Here is a 6,000-nt window from a genome sequence, read left to right as displayed (position 1 = left end):
TAAAGAGGAAAGGATCACTGCAACACCCGATCAGCCCAGGTGAACGAACGATAAGGAGTGGCCTCAGCCTACATGTTTCCACTACACCACACATGCTGATGCATTTTCCCCCACCCACCGGGGCTTAGTCATAGGGTGGGAGCATACTACATTTACTAGCCCTCTGGATTTGTATCAGGATAAGCCTGCACCCCATGCTCTGGGACACAGGTAGGGAAAGAGAGTCACAGTTTGCAATGAACCTCTTCTCCAAATAAGAAGTCACAGGTGCTGTCAATGCGTATAGCAATGAGGATAAAAGGAAACGTCTGGACAGCCACACTCCAAAATATATTTTGCCTTTAATTATAAAATAGGATCAAAAATACATGCCACAGCAGAACGGACAGAAAATCTGACGTGTTTCACACTATCAATCAATTCTTAATCATAGCTCAGTGCTTAATCATTCTATGATTAAGCACTGATTGATAATGTGAAACGCGTCAGTTTTTCTGTCCGTTCTGCTGTGGCATGTATTTTTGATCCTATTTTATAATTAAAGGCAAAATATTTTTTGGAGTGCGGCTGTCCAGAAGTTTTCTTTTATGCTCTGGGACACAGGCATATACTTTGAGCAGCCAAAAGCAATAGAACAGGTCACAGTTAGATTTTTCTTCTGTTTGCACACTTTTTGCATTTTGCAAATTGATAAAAAATAAAAAATTATAATATAAATTGTCACACCTGCCTAGAACATTTGCATATATATATATATATATATATATATATATATATATATATATATATATATATATATATATATATACACATATATATATATATATCGAATTATCTATTTTTTTGTGATCTGAATTTAAGTTTCTAAGTTTTTTTGTGATCTGAATGCGTCTAAAAGCATTGTGTCTAAATACTGCCAGACATTTCCCAGTAACCTTTCTGGAAGGAAACAAAACATCACATATGGTCACAATAAAAGCCGAGAAAGCCATTTCACAGACATCATAAAACTTCTGTAACTTTATTTACTGTAATTCAGTCAGTGTTTTTGCTGGTTTGGAGTGAGAGAATGGCAGTTATTTGTCACATTGTGTTACAGCCCTGGTCACCAGAGTAATGAGACCATCAATCAACTGCGTTTCCAGGCTGAGTAAAAATATAAGCAATTTGTATATAGTTAAAGAAAGGAAACTAGAGTTTTAGTAAGAAAAAAGAAGAGTATTCTTACAAATAAACGTTACATTGCCCGGGAACAGACTATTTTTTTTTTAATGATCCAAGATCGTTATGGGTTCTATTTGATAGCATAATTGAGATGCTGGAAATGAAAATGCTCACAGCAACCAATCACCATCATTCTCTCAACGTCTATTATTTAGCAGGGGGGAAAAAATTATAGGATTGGTTGATGACAACTTCTCTTATCAAACTTGCTAAGTGACAACTGTCAACTGAGGTTAGGGATCGATATTAAAGGCGCACTGCCACCACAAAGACACCCACTAGCAGGGAAACTTGTCCTGTGCCTGCTCAATAATTCAATAAGTTATGGAAATAATTGAGGGATATCTACCTGCACTATATATATACCAAGGGTTCGAGAACAGGGGCTTCAAATTTAGGGAGATATCTCCAATTATTTTGATAGATATAAATCAAGCAACAATATATAAATATCACAAAAATTCCATTGTTGACGAATCCACCAAAGAGCAGGAGGACTTACCACCGAAGACCCTATTTCCCTGTATGTAGGTGGAAACACTGAGGCCTAGTACACACGAGAGGATTTATCTGCGGATACGGTCCAGCGGACCGTTTCTGCGGATAAATCCTCTCGAGGATTTCAGCGGATTTGGATCCGATGGAGTGTACTCACCATAGGATCGAAATCCGCGCCGAAATCCCCTCGCGATGACGTGTCGCGCCGTCGCCGCGATGATGACGTGGCGACGAGCGCGACGCTGTCATATAAGAAAATCCAAGCATGCGTCGAATCATTACGACGCATGCGGGGGATCCCTTCGGACGGATTGATCCGGTGAGTCGGTACAGACCAGCGGATCAATCCGTTGGGATGGATTCAAGCGGATAGATTTGAAAGCATGTCTTCAAATGTATATCCGCTTGAAATCCATCCCAGGGGATAAAAATCCATGGAAACAGATCCGCTGGATTGTACACACCATAGAATCTATCCGCTGAAACCGACCCGCTGAGATTTTTCAGCGGATGGATTCTATGGTGTGTACGGGGCCTGAGGGGACAGAAGGCAGGATGCATTTTCATTGAGCATACTAGAGCTCCAGGAGGCTTGAGTTTTCGAGTGGCACCAGACCCATTTTTATGAATGAACTGGTACTTCCCTGTATAGCTGTCTGAATTAGTCAATATCTTCCCTGTCAAGTAGTCTAGAAACATATAAGCTTTATTATAATCTTTAAGAGATTGAGATGGCAAAGGTCCGTATTCTGTTCATGTGCCTTGTAGCTAATCTGTCCTGGATGCATTAGTATAATTTGAGTGTGTTTTGACTTGATTGCAATTGTAGATCCTGATCCTGTATTCATATGTACTACCCCCATTCTACATACTTTGATGTTTTTGCTCTCATATGTTTGCTTGTTTTATTTATTTTTATCAATTTATTTATTCACACTCAGACAAAAAGACAATTACAACTTGAAATAATCAAGAAGCACAGAGATTACATGTAGCTGAGCACATACAAGTCTCACACATTTACTTTCATATATAATACTACACAATTACTGGAAATTGTCAGAATCCACAGAAGGTGTGGCATCGCCCATCCTGTATCTACATATTGGTGCACTTAGTAGAAGGACCGATGGCATCGTTTATGGGCTTCAACCAGGGTCTGGATGTGTCTGAGCATCATTTTACTAGGAAACTAGGTCTTCTATAGTTACATCAATCAGGAAGGATATACACTCACCAGCCACTTTATTAGGTACACCTTGCTAGTATCGGGTTGGACCCTCTTTTGCCTTCAGAACTGCCCTAATTCTTTGTGGCATCGATTCAACAAGGTGTTTGAAACATTCCTCAGAGATTTTGGTCCAAATTTACATGATAGCATCACACAGCATCACACAGTTGCTAGCTGTGATTGACCAAAGTGATCACATGGTACAGACCAATCACAGCAAATCACAGCATTCCACACTGAATGAATCAATTTCATTCAGTAAAAATGGTTGCTTATAACAGTGAAATCCACTGATATAAGCAATCATAATGTGTAAAAATAAAAAATAAAAAAAATCCTGATCACTTTCCCAGAGTAGGATAATGTTACTAGGATAAACCAGGATTGCTCTGGTCACAGTGTGTTTAAAAAAATCATAAAAAAAGGAAAACATTTAATAAAAAAACTATTGATAAAAGTATGTGTGTGTGTATGTATATATATATATATATATATGTAGCACTAACCCCCGAAGGAGCTGCTGAGTATTTTTGGGTGGCACGTTACCTCTATCTTCTCACCGTCCAGGGTGGTAAAGAGAGTTTGAAGATATCCAATGTCCACACGATACACTTATTTTTCTAGGATTTATTTGTAGAACTTAGTAGAAAATATGGGGTGGAAGGGTAGGTAAATAGGTTCAGGTGCACAATCACAAATAGGAAACACTCCTGTTTCCAGGTCGCCACTCTAGCCAGAGTAGGTATTGTTCACCCAGATAGGTCCCTCTCACTGGCCTAGCAGCCGGAATGGCACACGGAATAAAGTACAGCCTCTGCCACAGACCTTCCTTTATGAGGAGATACTTTTGGTCCAGAATTCCCTGGCACAGGATTCCGCACCCGAGACTCTCCAGATTAACTTTTGTGGAACTTAAATCTGACAGGCGACAAACCGTCGAGCCTCTCAGTGTATGGTGCATCCTTCGATGAAGTTTCCAGGCCTTCTCCCAAGATACCATCCTCTTGCATGGTTCTCTCCAGAATAGGTCCTCCCCTGGCTTCCTTCATCAAGTGGCATCCTCACGCAGGACAGACAGCACAGGATCACCTTGCAAATGCAGACCCATCTGACTACTGGGCCTACCAAGCGAAGCCGCAACCCCGGACCAACGTGGTCCTGGAGTCAGGATTCAGGATCACACACCCCCAGCCAGGTGGGCCACGAGGCACGTGGGACGACAGCCCCTGCCAATGGCGTCTGTCCCTTAAGTACCCCTCCCCAGCATGCACAGCGGGGCGACCACTCCCACTGAGTTGCTGCCGAGAGGGACACCCAATACACCCTGATTATGCTGCTGCCACCCTTGGCCTGGGATGGTAATAACACCCCCAGGCAAACAATGGTGGTTACTCCCAGCACAGTCATGGCTGGAACAGAGGCTAAATTGCCCATAATTACACTTGTCTAAGCCAAATAACAGGCCCCTTCTAAATTTACAGCAGCGCCTGTTCAACAGGAGCAGGGCGCTACATATATTACATACTGTCACCAGTCAATGATGTTGTGTTTCACTGGTGCAAGTATGTAAAAAATAAAATTGTGAATTTTTTTTTTTAATTTTCCCCAAAAAAATGACCAAAAAATTACACCTTAAAAAAGCTTGCCATGCCTCTTACTAAATACCTTTGACTATCTACTTTCCATACAGGGGTCATTTGGGGGGTATTTGTACTTTTCTACAGACTACATAACTCTGATTCCTCCTGTAGTAAATTGTATTGTAACTATATTGTCTTCCCTGATGTTGTAAAGCACTGCGCAAACTGTTGGCGCTATATAAATTCTGAATAATAATAATAAACACTGATTTGGGTTATTTCCACCAAAGAAGAATACAGTAGCAGAATTCAGTTTGGCATAAATTTATGAATATAGATAATTTTTTGGAAAAAAAAACAGAAACAAAGAAAGACATGTTTGTTTTTTCAAAAATGTTCAGTCTCTGTTCATTTTTTTAGCAAAACATAAAAAACCTAATGGTGAATAAATACCAACCAAAGAAAGCTCTATTTGTGTTAAAAAAAAATATAAAAATTGAATATGGGTACAGTATTGAATGACCACGCAATTGTCATTCAAAGTGCAACAGAGCTGAAAGCTGAAACTTGGCCTGGGCAGGAAATATGCTGAAAGTGGCCAGTATTGAATAAATAGAAGCATCACGTTACAATAGATATTCTATGATTAAATCTTCTTTAGCATGAAACACATTAGGAGTCTCATATCTCATGTTGTATTGATTTTAATGGATTTTTTTTTAAATAAAAAGTCGTTTTCCATCCATCATCCTTTATACTGTACCTAAATCAGCATGGGCAAGAGTGGACCAACCTGGTGATATTACACTCATTTGCCTTCATCCTGTGCCTGACTGAATATACTGCCAATTTACAAAGCGCGATGCCGCGTACACACGGCCGCAATTTCCGACAACAAATGTTCAATGTGAGATTTTGGTCGGATATTCTGACCATGTGTATGCTCCATCGGACATTTGCTGTCAGAATTACTGAAAACAAACGTTTGAGAGCTGGTTCTTAATTTTTCCGACAACAACAGTTCTTGTCGGAAATTCCGATTGTCTTTATTCAATTCTGACGCACAAAAATCCTACGCATGCTCGGAATCATTGAACATAATTTTTCTCGGCTTGTCGTAGTGTTGTACGTGACCGCGTTCTTGACGTTCGAAATTTCTGACAACATTTGTGTGATCGTGTGTATGCAAGACAAGTTTGAGCGAACACTCTGTCGGAAAAAAATCCACGGTTTTGTTGCCGGAATGTCCGATCATGTGTACGCGGCATTAGACTTTTACCTTAAAGCAGAGGTTCACCGGAGGTTTTTTTTTAAAAGCTAGCAGCTACAAATACTGCAGCTGTTGACTATTAAAAAATGCACACTTACCGGTCCAGGTCGCCTGTGACGTCGGTAGCCGAAGCCGAGCTAGCGCTCGGCTCTTGGCTTCCCCCGCCGCCATCCTCGGTGAGGGAATCTGTACCCCCT

This window comes from Rana temporaria, chromosome 7 (assembly GCF_905171775.1).
Source record: "Rana temporaria chromosome 7, aRanTem1.1, whole genome shotgun sequence".
Classification (NCBI taxonomy): Eukaryota; Metazoa; Chordata; class Amphibia; order Anura; family Ranidae; genus Rana; species Rana temporaria.
This window is presented reverse-complemented; position numbering follows the sequence as displayed.